The sequence below is a fragment of the Ambystoma mexicanum genome, chromosome 12 (assembly GCF_040938575.1).
Source record: "Ambystoma mexicanum isolate Mex_15411 chromosome 12, UKY_AmexF1_1, whole genome shotgun sequence".
In the NCBI taxonomy this organism is placed as follows: domain Eukaryota; kingdom Metazoa; phylum Chordata; class Amphibia; order Caudata; family Ambystomatidae; genus Ambystoma; species Ambystoma mexicanum.
Window position 1 is genome coordinate 801,282,411 of NC_090936.1, and position 19,170 is coordinate 801,301,580.

At 41.6% G+C, this 19,170-nt stretch overlaps 1 protein-coding gene across 1 annotated transcript in view; it reads left to right on the plus strand.

The window, feature by feature from the left end:
• ACSS3 (acyl-CoA synthetase short chain family member 3) overlaps positions 1 to 19,170 on the plus strand; it is a 1,135,158-nt gene that overhangs the window by 1,107,778 nt on the left and 8,210 nt on the right. The gene's annotated exons all lie outside the window — the stretch shown is intronic.

Below are 19,170 nucleotides of genomic sequence, written 5' to 3' on the forward strand. Positions count from 1 at the left end.
AAAAATGCTATGGAGTCAGCAGCTTAAGCCTAACTGCAACTGGATTTAAAACCACCAAAATCGAAAATGTTAAATTAAATGAGTGACCTATGTTTGGTGTCACATGCCTTTGTAACTGTTGAAATGTCATAGTTTTGCACTTAGAATCAGCATTCTAGCTGCATGTGTAAAATTACAAGTTATTTTAAAAGCAACAAAAAGTTAGCTGAAGGTCTGGCTTAAGGAACTTGATTTTGCCTAGCAACGGATCCCATCAGGAGTGAAACTTGAGTCACAACTATGTTCCCAGGCCAATGTTCCTTTTGCTGCCCACACTAAGGATATGCCATCTATCTGATAATTGAATTTCCTGTGCTCTGCCAGAGAGTGAACAAAGCCCTCTCCACTCAGGCAAAGGTTTTTATTACAGACGTCGTAAAAAGTGGCTTCCTCCTGGAGAAGCTGGGAGGGGCACTGCCTGTGAGAAGCAAGCTGGCTTGGCAGAAACTGGAAAGACTGGTTTCTGTACCATGTGACCTGAAAAGACACACCCCTGCAGCAAGGATATGGTTTTATAAAAAGGGGGATAATTCATAGTGCGGACATGTGAAAATTTTATAAATGATACCATAATTCTTGTGATTTTTCTGCCCACAGTTTAAGACGTGGTAGGAACCGGTGGTATGTTCAGGGGGGTTTTAGCGGAAAAGTGGATATTACTCTAAATGTGTGCATGTTAAAAATCTGAAACTTCATCAGTTAATGTCCCTACCCCCTGCACACATGTATGTAAAGTTGGGTCCATGTCGGAAATTGAAAAAGCAGTTAAAAAGTCAATTATGTACACTCTTTGAATGCAAGCTCCAAGAATGAGCAGATTTGGACATAGACATGGCTAAATTCAGCCACACCATGTATATGTAATTTCAAACAACTGTGTAACTCTGAAGTATGGATTTTGATCATATATATATTTGGGTGCACAGATGATAAGGGAGGTTGTTTCAAGAGATCATAAAATGACATCAATCTGACTCACAGTTCAGTTTGCCAATCAAGCGGAGGAATGGAAGCCTGACCAATGACGAATGAGAGGGGCAAGTCTAGTGATGCAACACACACACCCATTCTCAAGAAACAGATAAAAGCAGAGAGTCAGGACACATAGAGACATTCAATTTCATCTGCCGCTGGAAGCCCTGCCGGAAAAATCCATACTTACCTCCATCAAACTCCAGAAAGCCAAACTAGAGACTTCAATCTATCCAGAGCAGAGACCAGACCAGAGAGAAAGCAGTGCTGTGCCTAGCAGAGACCAGACCAGAGAGAAAGCAGTGCTGTGCCTAGCAGAGACCAGACCAGAGAGAAAGCAGTGCTGTGCCTAGCCGAGACCAGACCAGGCGCTGTGAGCAGAATCCGGAAAGACCTGACCAGACTGAAGTCCGTGACCAAGTCGCTTTCCTGTTCAAAATCTCTTGTGAGTACTTAGCAAAACTCAGAACACATCTCTTAGTTTAAATTCATCTAATTCAATCTATTTAACCTAAGTAGAACTGCCTCCTAGCTGTCACCTGTCATTCTAGCTGCAAAAATTTGTCACTTGTCATTTTGAAAAAGTGTGCGTTTAAAATTTACAAAACCAAAAACGACCTTTACTAAATCGCTCATATCTCCGCGACCGTTTGAGCTAGAGACTTGCAGTAACCTTCCTCTGATAGCTTAGAATCGTGGCTTTCCTAGGAACCTAGAACCGCATTCCTACCTCTTATAGTTTTACCGCAATCGCGGAACACGCATCCGCGAATTTTGCCGCGATTTGCAATTTCTTCACATGTAAAAAACTGCTGCTGCTGATTTCCATTGGCCAGAAATTCGTTTAACCTGCTAACTATCCCTGCATCATTGCTAGTGTGAGCCTGGACTAATATTAACTAGATACCACTCATCCTGAACCTCTGAAAGGGAATTCAAAGCGTTTCCAGCATATTTCTCATCCATTGCTAGCACATATCAAAGAATTTGGGCCTGTGATTTCAAAAACTCCTATCTGTTTTCTGTTGTCTAAAGCTTGCTGGATTGAACTGAATTACAGTTGATTGCAATTCTGAGAACTGTGTGTTTTCCTTCCATTTCCTTGCCTTGCATCAAGGGGGGGAGGGGATTGCCAGAGAAAAGTGATTACATTGTTTGGTTGAAATCATATTGCGTATTTTCTGTACTGCATTCATTGAATATTGCATCCACCTGAGCCTACATAAAGCATCCTCTACCACATTATACTTTTGTTCCTATTTACCAGTGTGCTACCTTATCCATTTCATGTCAACTCATTAGTGATTAAAGAAGTGTGCTAGTGCCAGATTCTCCGTTGTTAATATTTACCATATCAGATTAAGTGTGATATTCAATTATTAATTTATTAAAAAGTGTGATATATATTTTAATTTATCAAATAAACCTTTTAAACTTGCAAAACAGAATTACTTCTTGGCTCAGTGGGGTCAGGGGGATTCCAAGAGAGGGGTGTTATACAAGGGTAGTCATCCAGAACGCATGAACTGGACCTAAAGATATATCAATAAGGGTTTTCATTCAGTATTCTAGACTAGGCGTTAACTTGGCTGTAGTGCTGAATTGAATCCTCTTACAAGTCCTTGATTTCAAAGTGTCTTAGCAATGGAGTGTTGCAGCTCTGGTCAATGAGGGTACATCAGCCCTCCGAACCTCGGTCGACGGTGGAAGTCGTCGATGGCCTCAACATCCTGGCGCTTCACTTCAGATTCCTCGGCGGTCCCCGTCTCCAGTCAACAGCCTTTCGATGACTGACTTCCAGAGAGCCTTGGTGAAGGTTAGCTGGTGCACAATGTTCCCTCGTTGCTCGGGAAAAGGTCTCCTAGCCGGGTCCTCTCTTGGATCAGTTCTTGGAGACACAACAGCATTTGGATTGCGTTGAAGGAAAGCAACAGCAAAGCCTTCTTATTCCAGCTGGGGTTCAAGCTTAAGCATCAAGTTTTGACTTCAGCTTCTGAACAATTCCAGTATGTGAGCAGTCCCCAGACATACTGCTCTGTCTCTCATTCACACCGCTGGGCCAAGCTCAGCAGCCAATCATTCAGAAGGGCATTCAGCATGCAGGCAGCCAATCAGGCTCACAGTGCATTCAGGCTATTCTTCTCCATTCTCCATCCAGACACTCACTACAAGGAATGTGGATTGGGACAAGCACCCATCCATTCAGCACTTCACACTGCATTCCTACCAGTTTCGTGCAAGGCTGTCTCAGTCTTTGTGTTTCACACCAGAAACCAGACACCAATAACATGAAATGTATATTGGTCACACATTCCATACACTCAGGTCCCACACCAAGGGCGCACCCACAACATACACTCATTGGGAAGGCTCAAGCCAGTCTGGCATGGACTTCTCCACAATAACATACATGGAATTTCCACCCAAAGGACAGTCTGGGGATGGGACAGAGTAAGGGCTTCCCTGGGCTTTGGGAAAACAAGGTAACAGGCAATAGAAAGCAAGAGGCCACATGGGCCATCTTGCCTCCTATCAGGAATCAACTGATTCCAATAGCAGGGCCTGTGTATCCCAAAATGGAGGCTACTCAGAGCTCCTGTCAAATTCAGCATGGAGCTTCCACCATCACATACCCTGCTCTGTGAGCCACACACAGGTGCCCAATAACATACACTAGGGGTACAGGTTTGTACCCCCCACCCATAGGTGCCATAAGGGTATCACAAGGGTCTGTTCACCATAACCAAAAAGAGGAAGACCTGCACTGCCAGGAGTCCCACATGGGCTCCTGTGCAGAAAATAACACAGAAAACAACCTGACAAAAGAACTACAGGACAAGGACATGGAGGCTCTGTCCCTACAATACATTTACAGCATCACAAGGTGGAAAGAAGATATTGGGTAATGTGCATCCATTGAAGAAGAAAGAGACGTATTTAAAGAAGAAAGTGCAGTGAAAGTAGAAAAAACTAGAACAAGCAGAAAGAAGAGTAGGGAGAAAGGGATAAAGACAAAAGTGTCAAACATAGAAAGATTCAAACGAAGAAAAGTTGCGTGGATGCAGGAGAGACAGGGGGTATAGAAATAGTTTATGAAAAAGAAAGAAGGTGGTCCAAAAGAATACAAGGATGAAAAGAGACAGGCGAAGATGAGGGAGCAGAGGAACAAATAAGATCGAGAGATAAACCAGAAAAGTGTGATGGAGGTTTAGGATATTGACAAAGGTTATGAGTCCATAGGGGCAAGATAAAGGTGAAGAAGAACAGATATTGGAAGGATGAAGATTGAAATCACCAAGGGGAAAGAAAGTTGAGGAGAGAGGAAGGAGGACTGAAAGTAAAGAGTCCTAATCAGAACAAAAGAATAAGAGAGTGCCAGGAGAGCGATAGCAGATAAAAAATAAAATGGCATAGGGTTTGAAAAAGAAATACAATTATATTCAAAGGATGGGAATAAAGGAAGAGAACCTAAAGGAGGGTTAATGGAGTGAGACCAAGAAATTGCAAATTAAGAGAAAGGAATGTATCAAGAAGAGAATGAGTTTTGTTACATATAGATTGAGCACTAAAAAGACCACTAGTGTGAGGGAAGGGAGGCCTTGATGTGGAGAAATGGATGAAAGATTAGAGTGATTGTGATGGCTCTGGGAATTACAGGTAGGGGAACAAGTATTCCAGTGTACTGGAGTAAAAGCAGGCATTATTAATCAAGAAAAAACTGAATTCGTTTTAAGCAGACAGCTTGTTAATACTGACCCATACACACATGGACATGAGTACTGTGCTCTACCACCTCCTAATTAAGTTTACAGCACTGTCATTTGGAACCGCATTAATTACCAAGGATACTACTCAAATGTTCATTAAAGCAATATGTCCCAATTTGCATGATGATGGTACTATATATGTATTGGATATACTTTTATTTGTGTGTTTACATTATTATCAAAAATGTTAATTGAATATGCTGCGCATTTTACTCTGTTAATATGCATGGTTTTATTATGGAAAATGCATAAAACAATGGTTTAAAAAAGAAAAATGCTATGAAGAAGGGAGTTCTTTTATGTAAAGCATATTGTCAAGAGCACATCAACTCCCAGAGACAGTTCAGGGGTTCTTATTTTAATTTTGTAGTATATGGGCTCTAAGAACCGCTCGTATTTCACCTAGAGATGGGCAGTCCCTCCCTATCTCAGGTGTCCCCAAATCCCAAGGCACTACTAACTAAAAATGGTGTAATTCAAGGTGCTGACCTGAAGGCAAACACCTTATCTGTCTAGACTCCTCAGGAAACGACACAGAGGTTCCTTCCCTAAAGTCCCCTAGATGAGTTAGGTTGCACATTTGGTTCCTTCGGACACTTGGGCTGTATTTGGTCTTATCCTTGCCCACCCAACTATTCCTCTCCCTAGGTCTAGCTGTCACTCTCCCTGGTGGTTTCCTACCCTCCTTCTTACAAAACCACTGTCTTCCCTTTCTCTTTCTGGCACTTTCTATTCTGTTCCTCTAATGTTTTTCTCTCAATGGTTTAACTCCACCCTCTGATCTTACTACTCTCTGTTTACACTCTCCTCCACTCTTGTTACTGCTTAACTCTCCACTCTGCTACTACTCCCACCTCCACACATCCATCCTCCACACTTCTATTATTTGCACATTCACACTACTTCTACTCCCTCCTCCTACTTAAACCACAACTTCCCCTTCAATCATCCTCCTTTAACTTCCCACAGTAACCCTCTCAGTCACGCATTATTCACCCCTATCACGTCACTCAAACTCACGCTCATTCAAACCCATGTACCACATACTCCCATTAACCAATACCTCACCTTGCACACTGCCTGAATAATCTGCCTCAACACCCCTCTGGAAAGTCCTTACTGCGCTATGTCTCTTTGTCTGAACCCGCCTCCTCTGACCTCACCCAAACAACCCACACCTTACTGTTTCTTGCCTTCCCTTTTCTCCTCCCTTTTCTCCCTCAATTGGTTCTTCGCTTCTTCTCGTTCCCCGGCAAACTGCTGTTTATCCCTTTTGCAGGGGCTGGGTTACAATGATCAAAATCAATACAAGTTTTTTTTTTAGCCCTGCCCCTCTTTCCACCTAACCCTGACAGGTATTTTAAATGGTGGTCCTCTATACTGATGTTAAGTGTCCCTTTTCTTTTTACTCCTCATGCTTATTTTGCATGTTTATTGTTGGAACTGTTCACTAGTCCTGCTTTGGGGTTTGCCCGAGGAGCCTTCACTACGTCATCCCCCCCGGTAAGTGAAATTAACCATTCTGGAGGCCTGTTCCCAATAAAACTGTATGTGTTGCCAGTGCCCAGAGTGGATTGCTCTGTATCTGGTTGCAGATTAGTCTTTTCCAAATATGTTCTGCATAGAGTACTAGAGACAGCACACCGCTGTGATGGCTTCTCCCATGATTCTTGCTCGTGCAACAATGTTTCATTTCTGATGATGCTCTGCCTGCTGGTTCTTGAAGTTTGATTGGGAATAGCAAAAGAAACTGGCCAGCATCTTGGGTGCAATAAAGGAACAAAGTTTTGTTATATAGCATGTTTCTCCTATTGCTAATACATTATAACATTTCAAATTTCCCAGAGAAACGTTTTTGTGTAATACCACAGCACCTCTGCAGCATCCTGTATTCGCACTAGTGAAAACATTGGTCTGGTGTAAAAAGAAAAAAAAGAAAAAGCACATTGAAAGAATGTTTTTTGCAGCAGAGACATTTTTCTATCAGTGTTAATACCATGCAGAATTGCACTTGAACTGATGCAGAAAGTTTGATATATGGCCCGTCATTTTAAACACAAAGATATGGATGTAGATGCCAGAAGTAAGATCAAGTGACTGTAGTTGTGGTTAATTTAGTAGATATTTCTTGACCTTGTGCCCACATCCTGGTTCTATTGTTGCATTGCTTAAGTTCATCTGTAATTGTAACAGATTCAGTGACTGCTTCTTTTATACCTATGAGGAAGTCCCCTGCATGGTGATAGGGGCTTGAAGGAGTCGGTGCCTCCCTAAACTAGTGTATGATGGGCCTAAAGCAGTATGTGGGGGATCTCCTTGATACTTTCCCCTGGTCCCCATTGAATTGCAAGGGACAGTCACATACCACCACCAAATAGACCCCTTTCCTGATTGCAAAAAACTATAGTTCTCAGCCAGACCAAGGTTCCTGGGAAGGATATTAATGCACAATATCATCTACAGGCCAAGTATGGGGAGAGCCACGAGAGTCCTAGTGAACGACATGGACTCATTTGAGAGCTTTAGGAAACAGTCCTGGAAGCTGCTAGTACTAGTTACCTGCACAGCCCACACACTCTGCTCCCATGAAACCTGCAGTTCTGCCAATATAACATTTTTGCTGCACTACCCCACGATGCCAGATTATACCTCAATTCTGAGGAAACATTCCAGGGAAGCCAGAGAGCTGTATCCTCACTGCAAAGTGCTCTCAAGCAATGAGACAAAGTAAATAATTTCCAAAAGACAGACAGGCCTGATACAGGTGTTGCTAAGCCTCCTCTCAGCCAATCAAGCCCAAATGAACTTATGAAGAACAACCAATAACAGGGCAACATTAATTTAGAAACACAGGTGGAAACCTGCACCAGTCTCCAGCCAAGAGGAAGGGTTCACCTCACTGCACAAGGCCTGGCTCCCAGTCATGTAATTTGGGAATTTGGAGAAAGGATCTTGGTAAATGGAGCTGGAGATTGAAGGATCGTGGTAAGCATATAAATCATTTTGAGTTTGGCGGTGAGTCAGGAAACCAGAGGGAGAGAAGGAGGTTGTTGGAGATGTTGAGAACTTGGTGTAAGGTAAATCATGTTTAGGAAGTGGTTGGAAAGGTTAAGGAGGTAGATGAAAAGGAGGAGTGGAAGCATCTTGAGAACGCAGTTTATAAAATAAAGAATGTGGCTGGAGAAGTTGAGGAGGAGGTAAAACATCTTATATTGGTGGTTAATAAAGTGAAAGGGAAGATAATGAAGTTGAGGAAAAGAAGCTGAAACATCTGGAGGAGTTGGTTGATAAATGAAAGAGGTGGTTGGGGAAGTTAAGCAAGAGGGAGAAATATTTTGAAGGTGGTTGGAAATTTTGAGGTGGTGAAATATTATGAGAAGGTGGTTGATAACATGAAGGAGGTGTTGGAGAGACTAAGAGGATTCAGAATATCTCTAGGAAGTTGCTAGTAAAGCTGGGGAGGAGGTTGGAGAAGACCTCTTGAAAGCAGGTAGAGCAGGATCGGAGGCAGGTTGGACTCAACCCTATGAAGAAGAACTGCAAATCGAGACAGGAACATAGAGCAGGAACACATTAAAAGGCTTGTTTTGCTTAGAGCAGGCATTAGAGGTGGGAAGAGGAATGAGCACCTCGGTCAGTAGCAAGGAAAATTGGGAAATACAAACATGAACAAAATGTCCTTCCAGATCCACATGTATGTCCACCTCAAAGTGTTTGCAGCACTCAGTAATCACACGCCCTTCAGGCTTCAATCAGTCTTCTGAATGTAAGACCTCATCCTTGGCATACTGTGAATCTGATGAGTCTTAATAACTTTAACCAAAGAAATACAAATACAAAATAAATAAAGCAATGTTGTCCAAGGGCACACTTGTAAACCCATGGACAGCCCTACAATGCACACTCCAACACCACCACCTACACACCCAACTGTCGGCTAGTCAGTACCTATGTGGGAATAGTGCTCTTCAGTGTAGGCACATCCCTCAACACCATTTTGTCAAACAGCCACAGCAGTAATTTTCTCCATTTGCCTGACCATTTTGCAAACATGCATGACTACCAGGTAAAACATGTGACATCTCATAGGCACATCTACATGCCACAACTAAATATAACTTTTACACTACACACATGTTCACACACTCAACACCACACACAAAGATATAGTAAGCATGTTATCTACTTATATACCACTACAATATGCCTTTAAAAACCAATAACACAATTCATAATAGTACACACTCGCCCACACATACTAACTGTGGAATAGAATCATACCATTGTTCCGCCCAGTATTGGTGAGCTATCCTCCTAGTAAGGCAATTTGAATTTAGCAAAAGAACAATTAGGCAACAAGGTGTATAAATACCATTGCTTTAGCTAAAGAGAGTATGTTGGCACATAAATAGGCAACCCAAGTTAGGATAATAAATATAAGCCAGAAGATAAATGTTTTCCGGTGCTATTTTCAAACAAACGTCCTCTAGGGAAAAGCATTAATTCCTCAGTTATTGCATCAAGGCCACACTTTGTCATAGTAAGATTAGCTTGTGACGTGTCTCAAATGTTCAAGTACCACCAGTAAGAAATTGGTTTTGTAAATTTATTTGGGTGAACGGTGAACCACCTGTTTTTTGTCGGGACTAAGGTTCAGAGGATAGAGGATCCCCTGAACTTTTAAGTTCGAGAGAGGACATTCAACTTTTTCGTTTTAAGTGCTGTGGTGCGTGGTCCGATCACCCTTTTAACAAAAAATACAAAGTGTCTCCACTCTTCCCCACTTACTTCTAAAACTCTGTACATCAGGAACCAATCACTGGCTCAATCGTGAGTGTAAGTAAATCCTGGACAATGATGAATTTATGCTAGGTACTAACAGATGGCCTTAAGAATATCAAGACTTCAAAGAGTTATTTAAGAGTTTTTATTTGCCAGTACTCGAATCAAAAGATGGCTAACCAACTGCAATTATTACAATCACAAAACACAATAAATAATCAAATATTAAAAACAATACGTGCTCATAAAAGAGGACAATAACAGTGAGCACGTATATACAAAACATGCCTTTTTGCCTAGATTTTGAACAAGGCAGTTTGTAATAAGAATTCAGAAGCAAAAATTGAAACCCATCACATTCTACAAAACACATATCCTTTCATGCAGCATTAGACAAAAGAAATAATTTAACATATATATTTGAAATAAGTTTGCCTTATATTGAGGGCGATAGGCAAGTAAGATAATGAAGCCCATCCAATGGGTTATATGTGATATCACTGGAGAAAACATTGAGAGTGTCCCGATATTTATTTTAAAGGCACGGTATTCCAACATATTTTAGGACTGGTGGAATTATATAAATAAACTCCAGTCATAGAATGTTTGGGAAAAGTGTTGGATAGTGATTTAAAAAAAAACATTTGAGTCACCCTGTGTTATTTCCAGCGATAACATCACTGGATACCATCCAATGCATGGGTTCTCCAGCATTAGCAAAAAACAAAGTCGTGAACGACATCGGCGGATGACAGATTCTTTGAGGATTATTCTGTGAGTGGTCTGCCTAATTGAGTCATAAGCCGGGCAAAAAAGTAAAAAATGGAATACGTTTTCCCTCGTGCATGACATATAGGTCAGCTAGTCTCTCCATCCTGTCCCTACCAAGCAGCTCTAACAGTGTCAAAGCTAGCAAAAAGGGATGATAGGGGACTCAACCCCCTCTCCTGAACCACAGAAGCCGAATAGATCGGCCCTCCCACCGTGGTTGGCACGGGCGCCTGAACTATGTAACACAGGAAGCCTCGTGGCAGCCAATGGGGGAAAGACGGAGTTAGGGAAAGGGGGTGGAATGACAAAGGAAAGGAGGGGAATACATAACATGCAAATACAACATAACTAACAACAACACTACTCCTATACCTGTATCATTATTCCTGAAAGCCTGACCTCTGAAAAAACTAAGATGGACCTATTGCGACCCAACTCTAAACAGAAAGGGAAGAATCCCAATAACTCAGCATACCCATACATGTTGCACTGAAAGACACCACATTAATCCCACAGGACATGGTGTTAGATACTCATACATGACACAGTACAACAGCAAACATATAAGTGTTTCCCTTGCAGAGACTTGGTCTTGTAGCAAACAAAGAGGTTCTCCCTTATATGATAACACGAGACTCATGGCCCTGTGGGCACAGTGAAGCGACAAACAAATATGGAAACTGATTACATGTGACATGTATCCCTTTTGGAGAAGGATTCTCATGAAATACAATTAAACTCAAATGTGGTGTGTTATCACCTTAAACACACGCATTGCATGGCAATCTGCACCAATGGATTTAACTGGCATAACTTTAGGCAATACATAGTCCCCCACGTGTTCCCTCACATGTGTAAACCATAACTTTGCATGGAAATAAGCAGCGTATTAACTTTGCCCCTGTAATAACACGAATAAATGTTAATAGCCCCGTAAGTACACCCGGACCCTGTAGACTGAAGCTTTGAATGAGTGAAGCCGGTCGGAAATCACTGCCGCGGCCAGGGTCTTGCATTCAGCTGCATCATAATCATCAGTACCAACCGACAGTCCTTCGGCGTCCGGTAAAATGTTCCTGCTTCCTTCACGTTCCCCAGCTCCGCCGCCCATGCTGATAATCTGTAATTATCTGCACAGAGTCACGGGCGGTTGGGGAAGTTAAGCAGTTCTTAATGACCAGCTGGGGAACTGAACGAACCATAAAACTACACACACTCCCAAAGCATGCTGGTAAATGTAGTCTTTTTTCCTTCAGCCCCGTTTTTTGAAGATTGAGCGCCGTCCCTTCCCCCAAATCACCTTATTTCTGACAAACAGCATTGAATGTTATACAGTTTAACCTATCTTTCAAGTCATTATTACTCCATACTAAATAACCCTGAGTACAATTAGTTGACAATGCTATGTAGGTGCGATTGGATGTTTAAAAAAAAATGTTAGTTACTTGCTGGGCTTGAATAAGAATCTCAAAATGCATTTTCTTGTTTCATAAAATGCAGTTCCTCTTTGGGGGGGTTCTAAAGTGATTATGTGTGTTTATTCTGCAAAAAAAGTACTTCTATAATGAAGCAATTGAACCTCGAGACAGCAAGGTTTTTCTAAAAGAGTATTAATTAGAAAGTGAGTCAGTGTTGCCTTATTGTTGTTCCATATTCACATCCAGTGAGATATTGGTTCTTGAGAAAGATGATCTTCAAGAAAGCATAAATATTATTGTAGGTGTTTGGCAAAATTAGTTACTACATGTTTTATGACTAGAAATTTTTGTGAAGGAATTTCTTTCAATACTTCATAGTGAGGTAAGTTCTAATGTATCCCATATTTTCAACCCAAATCTTTCAACTGCCAGACACTTTAATGTATACACTTCTAAGGCCATACTCGTAGGCTGTGCCCTGCAAGTGTTCATAAAGGGGAATGCTCTGCCAATAGTCTGTTTCATTTCGGCACCTTGTTTGGCTATATGGGCGTTCCCATTCAGCTTCATGCTAATTCGGAAACCTAAATAATAAAATTCCGATACCCAAGGGATTTTACTGTTATTGGTATTAATTATAGGGTGTTTGATAATTCTTCTAACTGCTTGCCAGATCAATAATGCTGATTTGTCAGCATTAATAAGTCCAAGGAATTCATGAATATAGCGTGTGCTGTAATAAGTTGTTTAAGGGCACAAGGAGTTCTTGCCAAGATTATGGTATTGTCAGAATACTCCAATGCCGGTATGAAATGATTGCCAATTTGTGGTGTATCAGTGTCTGTTTCAAGCAGGGCACTAAGAAGGCCTTTGATGTACTCCAAGATCTATTGGGGAAATCTTCAGTACAGTGACCATTTGGCCGGCTTTTGACACAGACAGGGTACCCTGATGAATAAACGTTAATATGTCTAACAGTCTCTCTGGGAAATTCATGGTCTCCAGCATCGGCCATCATTTTGCCCAATTAACTTAATTAAAGGCAGTGAGTCAGTGTGGAGTCACATTTAAACATGTGTTTTGAGTTGGCATTGAGTGATGCAAGTCAAATGGGTCTCCAGGAGCAGTTTGACGATGAAACATGATTCAAAATGATGATTAGTGCTGGTTCAAGTCGACGTGTGACAAGAGGTCCAGCAGTTTGATTCAAGCTGTGATGTTAAGTACTGGCAGTTTGATGCTTGGTTGGATTCTGTGGTTTGTGGTCATCTGCATGGGGCACTGGTGCTTGAGCCAGACAGGTGAAGGGGCTCAGATTGGGTAATGCAGCATTGAATTGGTTCAATGATGCGAGCACAGTGGTTCGAGGATTAAGTGAGTGCCAAAAATCAGCACCAGCAGTTCCTTCTGGTTGAAATGCAGTGAACATGAGTTGAATGTGGTTCTATCAGCTTGATGTGGTGAAAACAGGGCGCTTGTCTGTTCTCGTTCTTAAGGTGCTGTCAGACCAAATACATTGGCTCTAGTAAACTGAGTTCAGGTACTGCTCACCCAGTATCGGGAGACAAACAATCAGGGTGGCCGTTCCTGGTCCTCAGAAAGAGGCACTCCCAATGTGCAATGGACGGGCTAGAGAGCAGAGCTTGTCTCTGCCTTCGAGTATTCCTTCACCTTAATGGATGAGGGCTTTGCAAAGATCAGCTCTCCCAAAAGAGATCCAAATGAATACTTTAAGTCCCGGATGGTCAAAAAGAATTGGAGGAAAGCAAGCCTGCTTTAAGGGTACCAGTCCCTGTTGTATGGCAAGTATTCCTGGCTTTGATGCATCATATCCAAAGTGCTTTGTGCTAAAGGAAAGGTAGGAGACAGGAAGAAGCGGTACAGAGAAAAGCAAGATAGTCCAATCATTCCTGATCTGTGTTGGGCTCCGTATGGCTACGCTTACCTCACCCCATACTTAGACCCATAGCATCATAGACCCTTTGGTATGCAACCTCCTTTTGTGAGGCTACTCCTTTTGCTTAAGGTGTGCCCTTTGATTTGTGTTTTCTAGGACAGCTCATGCTGAGAGCTGTCCTGCTGGAGAGAGGTGTTGCCTGACAAATAATCCCACTGGGCATTGTCGTGCTGATTCCTGCAGAGACACTTAGTCTAAGGAGCATGTCCATGGCTGGTCTGTGCTCACCCTGTTGACATACATATGAAACCAATCAGATGTAGCTTTTATAATCTAGTCTGCACAGCTGTCAGAAAACGAGCAGGATGGCAGCAACAGAAGGAAAACCTACAAAAAAAAAGTTGCATAATTCAAATATGGTATTGTATTACAGTGCACTCTTACCAGATTTCAATCCTTCACAGTTATATGGTGCTGGCTTGGTGGCCTTCCCCTTGGTCCAGGGAAATGACAGTCCCCAGAACAAGTAGTGCACTCAGGCGATCTCCTGCATGGTTACCTAACAAATGGTGTGCAGCAGCATGCAGCACAGGAACGCATTAAGGCTGCTGCGGTTTGCTTTTTACGCCTGCACACATTTGTTTTTGAAGGCAGCATTTTGCTACCAGCTCAGCAAGAGCCAGGTTTGGGGGATGCACCGGACAATGAGGGAGAGGTCCCCAGCAGAAGCCAGCGGTGGGGGATGTAACAGACAATGAGGGAGAGGCTCAGGGAGGAAAGTGCTTATTCCCATTTCCTCCACCGGAGCATTAATTGGCATGCATAGTTGAGATGACTTGGAGTGAAAAGTGGTGGGCATTGTCTAATAGTGGGGCCACATGCCCCAATGGATAAATCATGGGACCCTGCAAACATTTATTCTCCTTCACTCAGCATGGTCTCGGCTGGTCTGGTTTGCACCCAATGTGCATATTGTACATAACGCTCTGGCTCAGTTTGAAAATGAATTATTGTTGAAAATAAACAACTCTCTTACTCCATATATAAAAAGTTTCACTCTGTCAGGCTATTTAAAAATAAAAAAAATGTGTGGAGGGGCCGCCAACTTTATCACTTACATGCAGTTGGGTTCATTGCATGCAATGCTCCACGTTTACGAAAATAATGTGTCTAAAAGAAAAGAGTAAAGATCACCTTTAATCACCTTTAACCTTTCACCTTACTCTCCGTTTTCTTTAAAAAAAAGAAAATGTAACTTGTATATCATGCCAATGGATTCCTACAGAAACTGCCTGCTTCCAGCAGCTGATCAATGCTGGCAGATTCCATAGGTTGAACGCGTGCATGATAATCTCGTGTAGGCATAAAACTTGGTGGTTTTGCAGGTGAAGCATGATTGAGAAGGAGGAACCATATTCCCCCACCCATCTCCCTCTCCAACTGCAACAATGTTATTAAATGCCTGGGAACTGTAAAACAAATGTGAAGGCTGGCAAACGCCTTTTACGCCTCATATTTACACTTATTTAACTGCACCTAAGCCTTTAAGATTAGCCCTTTCAGTAAATAATTCAGCTTTGAGACAAGGGGAGGGGGGAAATAGGGTCTACGTGGGAACCTGGATGCTTTACATAAAAGCAGAGACATTAAGTGAACATAAGAATGAGAACAGCTTTGTATATTTGACAAATATGTATACGTCTATGATAGTAATTTATGCTGGAACCCTGGTGAGCATGTAATGCACACTGGGCTTGCTGCTCATTTCATTTGTTACAACGCTCACTCTAACAGTAAAATGTCTGCAAACCATAAACCAAATATACCTATTTGGACATCCTTTGCTCTTGGGAGTGAGCCTTGGACTGTCCTGCTTGAGCAGAGGGCAACTTTTCATTTTTCTAAATGCGTTCCTCCCACAGCTGGTTAAATAGATCCCGGTGTGTGCAGGAGAAATGGCGTTGTGTGCTTATTAATTACAGAGGGATGCTCGTCTGTGCTCAATATGGTGGTCCTCCTCAGAAGGCCTCCTGTTGCTTTGGGGCCCACTGCACCGCCAAGGCTGCAGCAGCCTCTGCTGTGCCAGTGCACCCCTACTGTTTGATCCCAATCACCACCCACTCACCAGAACAATACATTTCTTGACAAAGTACATTGCTTTCAGCAGTGACTGAAAGAAATTACTCCCAGCAGACATTGTCAAAAGGCGTTGCAGCAGCTATTCTTAGTAGGGCTCCCAACCAATTCTTTTCTGCACAGTGGGGTGGTACATTTGCTAGGGATCTGTTATACACCAGACTTAACATGAAAGGCAGAGAGGAGTGTTGTTAAACCTTTAGGCTATCAAATCAAAGGGCGTGGTTGCTGAAGGTTGTCCACATACTGCAGAATGCATTTCTTTGGTTGTCCACATACTGCAGAATGCATTTCTCTAGTTGTCCATATACTGCAGAATGCATTTCTCTGGTTGCACACATACTGCAGAAAGCATTTCTCTGGTTGCCTACATACTGCAGAATGCATTTCTCTAGTTACCCACATACTGCAAAATGCATTTCTCTGGTTGCCTACATACTGGAGAATGCATTTCTCTGGTTGGCCACATATTGGAGAATGCATTTCTCTGGTTGCCTACATACTGCAGAATGCATTTCTCTGGTTGGCCACATATTGCAGAATGCATTTCTCTGGTTCCCTACATACTGCAGAAAGCATTTCTCTGGTTGTCCACATACTGCACAATGGATTTCTCTGGTTGCCCACATACTGCACAATACATTTCTCTGGTTGGCCACATACTGCACAATGGATTTCTCTGGTTGCCCACATACTGCACAATACATTTCTCTGGTTCCCTACTTACTGCAGAATGTATTTCTCGGGTTGCCCACATACTGCACAATGGATTTCTCTGGTTGCCCACATACTGCACAGTGCATTTCTCTGGTTCCCTACATACTGCAGTATGCATTTCTATGGTTTCCTTACATAGTGCAGAATGCATTTCTCTGGTTGCCTACATATTGCAAAATGAATTGCTCTGGTTGCCAACATACTGCAGAATGCATTTCTCTGGTTACCTACATACTGCAACATGCATTTCTCTGGTTGTCCTACATGCTGCAGAATGCATTTCTCTGGTTCCCTACATACTGCAGAATGTATTTCTCTGGTTGCCCACATACTGCAGAATGCATTTATCTGGTTGCCCACCTACTGCAGAATGCATTTCTCTGGTTGCCCACCTACTGCAGAATGCATTTCTCTGGTTACCTACATACTGCAACATGCATTTCTCTGGTTACCTACATACTGCAGAATGCATTTTTCTGATTGGCTACATACTCCAAAATACATTTCTCTGGTTGCCTGCACTGGGGAGATATTCATCAGAGCTGATTGTACACAAATAGCTAATGTTGAGAATAGTCCAAATTCTTACTCCAAAACACTCACACTCTTACATGAAATCTCATTTATTATTCTCAATGATCTCTTCTTGTTAATCACCATCCATGTTTTCACAGAGGCAGATGGAATTTGGCCAATTCATTTTGGACCACCCGGTCCTTCATCAGGACAGGCTCTAAACAACATGTATAAACTTGTGTGTCTCAAGTATCAACAATTAACATTACATCACATACTAAATGACCACCTGAAAAAATGAACACGCACACCTTTGTGAATGATCTTTGATATCTAAATTGTGGAAGAAATAAAGAGTCCAAAATAAGAAAAAACATGATTCTATTTACACGAACAAGTATGCATACAATAAATAATCAAGCAAGAAATCTATTCTGGTTACAATTAAGTCTGTACCCGCTATGTCAGTGATCATGAAATCTAGAGATCAGTTTGAACATTCTGTCTAATCAGCAGCTACTGTTCAGCTCAAACAGCAAAGTGGATCTGAAATTAATCACAAAATATATTTACTTGTCAGTTGACAGTATGTGAAGAAAAAAGGATGTAACATTATTGCGAAGCATGGTAAATGTTGCCATCATCTTTATTAATCACCACTGACAAACTGTAGCACAGTTACTGGAAATGTGTATTATTCTCTGTCAAATGCTGAACCAGCGTTTGGAAGAATGCCGCTAGAAATGGCAACGTGCACGCATCATGCACTGCATAGGCTGCGACAAGGCTGCGATGTTAACACAGATTTTTAAAACAGACAGGAAATGTGTAAGAAAAACTATATATGTTTACGAACAGTAAAAGGTGCATAAAAACGAATCATTATAATGGGAGTACTACATGTGTCTATACACAATACATTGATAACATTTGTCACAATGACAGATTTAATCTCAGATACAAATATCCAAATACACATTGTGCATACCAGAAATTAGTGTTGCAGCACCTGTCAATGCAAAGTGAACACCTCTAACGAAACCGGATGCAATACTAATTCTGAGTATTATAATAAATAAGTAATCAACAGCCTTTTTGCAATTTTAATTCAAATATGTAATTCCATCTAGTGTACATTCAGAAAAGATTATGACTTCTATTTATGATCTTGCTGATAACCATACCATAATGGTATTGACGATATTGAACTGACTTAAATGAGTTTGTCTTTCCATAAAATGTCTCACAATGGAGGAATTCATAATTGTTATTGTTGTTGCATATGGCTGGCCTGTACTCATTTCACCTTATCACTTTTGTTGCAGACTGTCCAACTGGCATTAAATAGAGTAGGTTATATAGGCTGTATCAGATGTGGCAACAGCCTTCTTTCTAGGGCCAGAGTCAGGAGACCCCAGAGTACACACAGAGGTGAAAATAGATAACATCTGTGCACAAGAACGTGAGTTCACAAATGACATACAGTTCAAGCTGTCACTCTAATTTGAAGTATCTTTGTCTATCCCTGTCACTGAGAAAATTGAAGTACCTGAAATTGTACAATATATTTAAAATCATTCGAACTGTTGAACCGTTGGTGCATTTTGGGATGACTACATAGTTTGCATTACTTTTAGTCTTGGGTTCGGTTGAGTTTGTGCACTTTGCAGCGCAAGCAAACTTCCCATCACTTGCTGGTTGCGTGAATAAGGAATTTTACATAACACATTTCACCATGATCCGAATCAATGGTAGCCACAACTAGGCTGCAGAGAATGACACAGATGATTAATGCAGGTAAGCAGATGGTTTCCATGTATTACCAGTTTATGTGGATTAGAGAGGTGAGGAGAGGTGAAGTTATTTGCACAACATCAACAAATGCGATTAGGTGTGAAAGCCAAGATTTTTGCTCCGGTGACTCCTCTTTACAAAGTAGCGAACATAGCCAATGCATGTTATTCTTCATACGAAATTCAGGTATGTAAGGGTAACTGCTTAATGGGCCTGCTTTTCTAGAATCTGATTACATTTGTTGTCGATTGCTATGTATTTTATTGTTGTGTCTTTTCAAAAAGTACTCTAGTGAGTAAATTGAAAGCACACAATTGATCAGATACATAGCAAAACTAGGAAGTCTAAAAGAATGTTATTT